Source organism: Pseudophryne corroboree, chromosome 5 (genome assembly GCF_028390025.1).
Source record: "Pseudophryne corroboree isolate aPseCor3 chromosome 5, aPseCor3.hap2, whole genome shotgun sequence".
NCBI lineage: Eukaryota > Metazoa > Chordata > Amphibia > Anura > Myobatrachidae > Pseudophryne > Pseudophryne corroboree.
This window is the reverse complement of record NC_086448.1, coordinates 219,636,707-219,645,785: the sequence shown is the minus strand read 5'-3', so window position 1 is coordinate 219,645,785 and position 9,079 is coordinate 219,636,707. Positions and strand designations below refer to the sequence as shown.

The 9,079-nt window shown below is 41.9% G+C and overlaps 2 pseudogenes; one reads left to right on the top strand and one right to left on the bottom strand.

Annotated features, from left to right (window-relative positions):
- Positions 1 to 1,149: 1,149 nt before the first annotated feature.
- LOC134930412 (5S ribosomal RNA) lies at positions 1,150 to 1,268 on the bottom strand (annotated as a pseudogene).
- A 6,887-nt stretch (positions 1,269 to 8,155) lies between these two features.
- Positions 8,156 to 8,274, top strand: LOC134930410 (5S ribosomal RNA; annotated as a pseudogene).
- The last annotated feature ends 805 nt before the right edge of the window (positions 8,275 to 9,079 follow it).

Below are 9,079 nucleotides of genomic sequence, written 5' to 3'. Positions count from 1 at the left end.
TGCGATCGCACCCCTGCACAGCGATTTCCCCCTCCCCCTGTAGGCGGCGACTGCCTGATCGCAGGGATCCAAAAAACACACCCTAGCGATCAGATCTGAATTAGCCCCATATTCTTGGTTTGAGGTGATTGTTCTGTGGTTACAAGTGCAGGAACACTGGGCCTAATTCATGTTTGTATGCTATGCCGATGTTCAGGAAACTGGGCGGTTATCGGCAGACTGTCGCACTGCACATGCGCCATTGCGCCTAGATACCTTTGTGATGTGACTCGCAATGAGTATTTGAAGGCAGAGTGATTGAGGGGAAGGGACCATTAGGGGGCGGTAAGAGGGAGTGGCAGTAAAAATGCAGGCAGGTCACGGGCATTTCTCGGGGTATGTATCTTCCTTCAGCCATGATCACGTACATAAAGAAACATGGTGCCAGTGTCACTACTACCGTGGCCAGTCTGCGTGACCATAGCCCACCCATAAACAAGGTTGTGACCCCGCACCAGTCCTGAGATTTCAGAGATAATTTATTAAACCAGAATTAAGTAAACATGTATGGTAGGTATACCTACAATTGTTAGTACCTGGTGGTGCACCCAGAGTCAGAAAAAACTGGAGAGAAAACAACTTTGCAGAAGACTCTTGTGTGGGTGCACTCTTGTTATTTGTTATATGATTATTTATTAAGACATAGCTTTTATTAATTCATTTAAAATAAATCCTCACTCTTATACTCCACCTTATTTGGTTAATAGGATATATTATATCTATATGCACTAAAAGTGCTTAAAAAATTGGAAATGTTCTGGTTAGTCTAATCACCAAAAAAGACTTGTAGGGGGATATAGACACTGTAGTTCTGTATCCAATCCTAACCAACCAGCACAAGCGAAGCTTGTTTTAATGAGACCTCAATGGGTCATAATTAATCGGACCAGTCTTATCAGGAGTATGTGTTGTAACAGAATTATATATATATATAAAGGAGTTGCCTACTAATTGCCCCCGTATTTGAGAGACAATAGGTTTAGTTAATTTTTGGGCTTTAAATATCTGGTAAAAAGAAGGAGAAAACAGAAAAAAAGAGGAAAGAGAAAAAAAGGGAGGGGAGAGAAAAAGTGGTGATCCTGCTGTTGGTATCCGGTCGGAGGGGGTCATTAATTACAACACCGGGTATTCTCTGGGGGTCTCCCTCACAGGTACTGACCCAGCCCACCACCGTTTTGCTTCCAAGATCAGACGAGATCGGGCTCTGTCGGTGGGGTATGGTAGTAACTTTTGACGCAATTGGTCGACCCACCAATGAGAGTGCACCGAATAAAGATTGCAGAGAAAGGAAAATGCGGATCTGCTGTCTAAGTTAGACGCAGGTTTTCACCTGTGAATCATAAATGAGAGTCCGCTGATCTAAGAAAATTAAATGCTGCAGATGAAGATAAAGATAGGTTGAAGGGTGAGAGTACACATTCAGTATATGCTGAAATATCGCCTATATTAAATTAACACCAGTTGATCCCACCTATAACCGCCATATACTGCACCGCTAGGCAAGGAACAATATGCGATCAATGTCACAGAGATCGGGTGTTATTTACAATAGGTACTAACAAATTGTTTGATGAATTAGACATACATATGTTATATCTAAAATCCCTGCTATGGGCTAGATTGAACTAAAAAGGCTGTAGCGCATATGCCAAAAAGAGTGCTCCCCCAGGAGAAAAAAATTTTTTTGATTGTAAATGCAACCCAGAATATGGGACTGTTGCACTAAAAAAGACAAAATATCTGGGGAGGAGTGTGTCCAATCACGAAGGTTTGTCATGAGAAAACCTGAATAGGTTTTGGTGTTTGTTAAATGATATAGGTTATAACAAGTTTGAACAAAGAATTTCTATGTGAAAAGATACAAAAAAATATACAAAAAAATATATATATACAAAAAAATACCAGTCCCTGCCCAGGTCCCTAGGTCAGTCTGGAGTTGCAAAGATCTGCATCATACTCCTGATGTCCATGGTCAGAAGAGGAAAACGCGTTTCACCCGTCTTGCGGGCTTGTTCACTTCCAATGCTGCTAATTAGGGTGATAAATCAGGTTTAAATACCTGTTGCTGAGAGCCCAGCCAATCACCGGGATCCAAGATTAACCATCTGATTGGTTTGCTGGTAACATGCTCAGACCAGTGGAAATGACGTTTTTCCACTGGTTGCTAGGTTACCTTATGCTGTTTATATGTTGCTAGAGTGAAGACGAGGGAATCCCCATGTATAGATGTAAAATCGTACCCTGGCTGTTTGACACTGCGCCTCCGGACTTGCCGATAGCCGCTACGCTGGTGCCCCTTTGTTCCTCCCTAATACTCCGGGCAGAGACGGCACATGCCTTTGGGTAAATACCCGAGCGTCTCGTTGCTAGGCATTGCCGCGTCTCCCCGGCTTCAGAGGATGACGTCACCCCGTCTCCCCGGCATTCGGGCAGAGACGATACGTCACATCCGGTGGTGCCTGAGCATCTAGTTGCCTGGCAACCGGAAAGTGGGAGTTTCGTAGGGGCGGACAATTGTAGGGCACTTAATTACACTGTGCCCATGTGTAAGGGGTCCTGATGTTGACGGAAAAAAGGGGGAAAGTTGGGGAAAGTGAGCGCAAAGGGAACAAATACATGAGATAGGAAAATATGTGAGAAAAGGAATATGTCTCAAAGTACAGAAAAAGATTAAATATCTGTACTTAGGTGTGACATCGCCTGCTGTAAATTATCAACAGGTGCATAAGGTCTTCCCGGCTGTCCGGGTAAGGATGATAGGGTAACATCCATTGGTATCAAGTCTCACATTCATTGGATGAATAGGGAGGGATTATTCCTAGATCTAGTTAAAAGGATAGGGCTTCTTATTGTGGGATTTGTGGTGCCCCGGTAGCCCCGGTTGTTAGCTTATAATGTAATTCTTTAATGAGCAGGGTAGGGCCATGTATAGACATGGCGTGTTGTATAACCTATTCCGTAGTATTGTGCCCGGATAGGGGTGTGCGGATGTTTCTCTGTTATAGCCACCTGTGTAGAAATATTAGGTCTTTTATATAAGACATACATGGTGATTGGTTTTTACAATTGTTTGATTTTAATTTTAAATTTTTATAGGGGTTGTCACCAAACCAACCACCTGAGTGGTGGTATTGTACCTCGTTGGTTACCCTTGTTTATCTTTTTATATAGTTGCTGACTGGCTTATTGTAGCACTTGTGCTATCATGTGTGAGACCTGTGAGTGATTCGTGTAGAATTGAAAAATAATGAATAATAATTAATAAATAATAAATGTTGAATAATATTAACTCGGGCGTGCATATTGTGTAATCTTATTGTGTTTGTGAGTGAAGCTATTGAAAAAGATAAGGATGGGTTGAATTGGAAAGTGAATTGCGGGCAAAGTGATTCATTTGGGTCTGATAATTTGGTATTGGGTGTGTATGATGTATGTGCCTTTCTGGTGATGAGTCCTGGGTTGAGTGGTGTGCCTATTGTGGATGTCCTTTTGGGTGATGTGGGACTTGGAAATGGTGTGAACTGTGAAAAGGTGAAAAAAAAAAAAAAACAACAAAACATTATTGGAAAAATGTATGTGCTGAAACAAGATATGTGACAAGGTGCCCAAACCATGTGTGGGATGTGTGTGCATATCCAACTTTTGCTGTTGGATGGTTGTGGTGAATAGTGTACCTGAGTGAGGTGAAGGAAAACGATGTGTGAAGGGTGTAGCCTGAGGTGCAGTGATTGCTGTGGGGACCACTGAATTGGTGATGAGTATAGGGTGAATGAAGTAGGGGGGTATGATATTGGTTGTTAAATTGTTAGTTCCGCTAAGTATGTTGTTATGGGTTCAGAATTATAGGGTAGGTTGATCCCTAGGTCTCTCCAGGGAAATAATGAATGTGTGCCTGTTCTGGTGATTGTGCTGATAGATAAAAAAGAGAAGGGTTGCTTGGGCCCTAGATAAAGGGTGCCATGATTGTCCTGATTGTGGAGCTAAAGAACCTGTTGACAGGTCTGGTTAGGGATCATGATGTATACCCTGATTGTGGCTAAATTAAGCAGGTTAGCCGGTGTGGGGGCGATCATGGAGGAAGAGAGGAGGGATGCTGTTATGAGGAGGGGAAAGAAATGAAGAGTGGTTGGGTTATTGGGCATACTGGGTAGAGAGAATGATGGCATATCATCAGACTAATTACAGAAAAGCACTATAATTTATGCTTTCATTGAGACCCATTGGTTTGTAAGTATTAAGTTTGAAGATCCATTCTGTTTCTTTCTTCAGAAGTTCTTTACTCAGATCTCCTCCTCTGATACCCAGCTGAACTTTTTCCAGGCCATAGACCTTGAGATCTTTCATATAATCTGTGTGACATAGATGAAAGTGTCTCGCACCGAGGTCAGTTTTCTCATTCGAATGAGATCACTGGCGGCATTGCGGCAAGTTCCCACATGTTCTAAGATGCGCTCCTTGAATTTGCGGGTCGTCATCCCTACATACCTCAAATTACAGCTGCATTCAATGCAGTAAATCAGGCCTTGAGTGCTGCAGTTGAAAAATTGCCTGATGGGTATGGGTTTGCCATAACGATCAGATATGGTATTAACTTTTAACATGTGTGGACAAGCTTTACAATGTCCGCATGGGAAAGTGCCTTTCAGATTATTCGATTTCGTGGTTCTTGATTGGAAATGGCTCCGTACTAGGAGGTCCTTGATGTTACTCGATCTCCTCCAACTCATTTGTATGTTGGTGTCTATCAATGGTGCCAGAGTCTTATCCAATTGAAGTATCGGAAGATGTTTCTCAATAGCCTTCTTGATCTGTCTCCATTCCGAGCAGAAAGTCCCAATGAATCTGATCTTGTCATCAGTTTTCTTGGGAGTTTTGGTTGGAAAAATTAGAGTGTCCCTGGGTTTCTTGATCGCTTCTTTATATGCCCTTTTCAAAGATCTTTTGCTGTAGCCTCTCTCATGTAACCGATGAGAGAGTTCCTGGCTTTTACTCTTGAAAACCGCATCTTCTGAGCAATTTCTCCGAAGTCTCAGATATTCTCCCTTGGGTATGTTTTCTACTGTCGGTGGAAAGTGCGCGCTAGTTTGGAACAAGAGGCTATTGGTTGAGGTTGCTTTTTCGGTAAAGTTCGGTCGATAGATTGCCTGTACTGGATTTGTAGATATTGATGTCCAGGAAGGATATTATCTTCTGGTCAATGGTATACGTCAGCTTTATATTCAAATCGTTATTGTTCAGAAGTTTAATGAATTCCATCAGGAGATCTTGGTCACCATCCCATATAATAAAGAAGTCATCTATATATCTTAGCCATAACATCACATGTTCCGTATATAGATCATTAGTATCCGTGAAGACATATTTCTTCTCCCACCAGCCTAGAAACAGATTCGCATAGGTAGGTGCACAGGCCGCCCCCATGGCTGTGCATCTGACCTGGAGGTAAAATTGTTCCTGAAAAGTGAAATAATTCTTCTCTAGTACAAATGCCAATAGGTTGTATAGAAAGTTGCCAAAGTCCCCCTTTTCATCATTATCAAGGAAGAACCGTGTCGCCCTTAGTCCGGCCTGATGATCAATACTGGTATATAGCGCTTCAGTGGTCCCCACAGCAATCACTGCACCTCAGGCTACACCCTTCACACATCGTTTTCCTTCACCTCACTCAGGTACACTATTCACCACAACCATCCAACAGCAAAAGTTGGATATGCACACACATCCCACACATGGTTTGAGCACCTTGTCACATATCTTGTTTCAGCACATACATTTTTCCAATAATGTTTTGTTGTTTGTTTGTTTGTTTTTTTCACCTTTTCACAGTTCACACCATTTCCAAGTCCCACATCACCCAAAAGGACATCCACAATAGGCACACCACTCAACCCAGGACTCATCACCAGAAAGGCACATACATCATACACACCCAATACCAAATTATCAGACCCAAATGAATCACTTTGCCCGCAATTCACTTTCCAATTCAACCCATCCTTATCTTTTTCAATAGCTTCACTCACATACACAATAAGATTACACAATATGCACGCCCGAGTTAATATTATTCAACATTTATTATTTATTAATTATTATTCATTATTTTTCAATTCTACACGAATCACTCACAGGTCTCACACATGATAGCACAAGTGCTACAATAAGCCAGTCAGCAACTATATAAAAATATAAACAAGGGTAACCAACGAGGTACAATACCACCACTCAGGTGGTTGGTTTGGTGACAACCCCTATTAAAATTTAAAATTAAAATCAAACAATTGTAAAAACCAATCACCATGTATGTCTTATATAAAAGACCTAATATTTCTACACAGGTGGCTATAACAGAGAAACATCCGCACACCCCTATCCGGGCACAATACTACGGAATAGGTTATACAACACACCATGTCTATACATGGCCCTACCCTGCTCATTAAAGAATTACATTATAAGCTAACAACCGGGGCTACCGGGGCACCACAAATCCCACAATAAGAAGCCCTATCCTTTTAACTAGATCTAGGAATAATCCCTCCCTATTCATCCAATGAATGTGAGACTTGATACCAATGGATGTTACCCTATCATCCTTACCCGGACAGCCGGGAAGACCTTATGCACCTGTTGATAATTTACAGCATGCGATGTCACACCTAAGTACAGATATTTAATATTTTTCTGTACTTTGAGACATATTCCTTTTCTCACATATTTTCCTTTCTCATGTATTTGTTCCCTTTGCGCTCACTTTCCCCAACTTTCCCCCTTTTTTCCGTCAACATCAGGACTCCTTACACATGGGCACAGTGTAATTAAGTGCCCTACAATTGTCCGCCCCTACGAAACTCCCACTTTCCGGTTGCCAGGCAACTAGATGCTCAGGCACCACCGGATGTGACGTATCGTCTCTGCCCGAATGCCGGGGAGACGGGGTGACGTCATCCTCTGAAGCCGGGGAGACGCGGCAATGCCTAGCAACGAGACGCTCGGGTATTTACCCAAAGGCATGTGCCGTCTCTGCCCGGAGTATTAGGGAGGAACAAAGGGGCACCAGCGATGCGGCTATCGGCAAGTCCGGAGGCGCAGTGTCAAACAGCCAGGGTACGATTTTACATCTATACATGGGGATTCCCTCGTCTTCACTCTAGCAACATATAAACAGCATAAGGTAACCTAGCAACCAGTGGAAAAACGTCATTTCCACTGGTCTGAGCATGTTACCAGCAAACCAATCAGATGGTTAATCTTGGATCCCGGTGATTGGCTGGGCTCTCAGCAACAGGTATTTAAACCTGATTTATCACCCTAATTAGCAGCATTGGAAGTGAACAAGCCCGCAAGACGGGTGAAACGCGTTTTCCTCTTCTGACCACGGACATCAGGAGTATGATGCAGATGTTTGCAACTCCAGACTGACCTAGGGACCTGGGCAGGGACTGGTATTTTTTTGTATATATATTTTTTTGTATATTTTTTTGTATCTTTTCACATAGAAATTCTTTGTTCAAACTTGTTATAACCTATATCATTTAACAAACACCAAAACCTATTCAGGTTTTCTCATGACAAACCTTCGTGATTGGACACACTTCTCCCCAGATATTTTGTCTTTTTTAGTGCAACAGTCCCATATTCTGGGTTGCATTTACAATAAAAAAAAAAAAATTCTCCTGGGGGAGCACTCTTTTTGGCATATGCGCTACAGCCTTTTTAGTTCAATCTAGCCCATAGCAGGGATTTTAGATATAACATATGTATGTCTAATTCATCAAACAATTTGTTAGTACCTATTGTAAATAACACCCGATCTCTGTGACATTGATCGCATATTGTTCCTTGTCTAGCGGTACAGTATATGGCGGTTATAGGTGGGATCAACTGGTGTTAATTTAATATAGGCGATATTTCAGCATATACTGAATGTGTACTCTCACCCTTCAACCTATCTTTATCTTCATCTGCAGCATTTAATTTTCTTAGATCAGCGGACTCTCATTTATGATTCACAGGTGAAAACCTGCGTCTAACGTAGACAGCAGATCCGCATTTTCCTTTCTCTGCAATCTTTATTCGGTGCACTCTCATTGGTGGGTCGACCAATTGCGTCAAAAGTTACTACCATACCCCACCGACAGAGCCCGATCTCGTCTGATCTTGGAAGCAAAACGGTGGTGGGCTGGGTCAGTACCTGTGAGGGAGACCCCCAGAGAATACCCGGTGTTGTAATTAATGACCCCCTCCGACCGGATACCAACAGCAGGATCACCACTTTTTCTCTCCCCTCCCTTTTTTTCTCTTTCCTCTTTTTTTCTGTTTTCTCCTTCTTTTTACCAGATATTTAAAGCCCAAAAATTAACTAAACCTATTGTCTCTCAAATACGGGGGCAATTAGTAGGCAACTCCTTTATATATATATATATAATTCTGTTACAACACATACTCCTGATAAGACTGGTCCGATTAATTATGACCCATTGAGGTCTCATTAAAACAAGCTTCGCTTGTGCTGGTTGGTTAGGATTGGATACAGAACTACAGTGTCTATATCCCCCTACAAGTCTTTTTTGGTGATTAGACTAACCAGAACATTTCCAATTTTTTAAGCACTTTTAGTGCATATAGATATAATATATCCTATTAACCAAATAAGGTGGAGTATAAGAGTGAGGATTTATTTTAAATGAATTAATAAAAGCTATGTCTTAATAAATAATCATATAACAAATAACAAGAGTGCACCCACACAAGAGTCTTCTGCAAAGTTGTTTTCTGACCATAGCTCACTCAAGGAGTCGATGTTCCTCGTTATTGCGTCAATGCTGAGAATGTGTATGTAGTTGCAGAGGACTTTGCAATGGCTCCGGTGGCATCTATATTCTTTTCCAGGTGGCAGCATTACTTGCTATGATTAGCAAGTCCGTAACCTGAAAAATTGTAAATACGTACGATTTTCCATACACACATGAATTCGGCCCATTGAAAGCTAAGGGCCTGATTTAGAGATCGACACAGTAGCAGGGTAGCGATGCAGCTA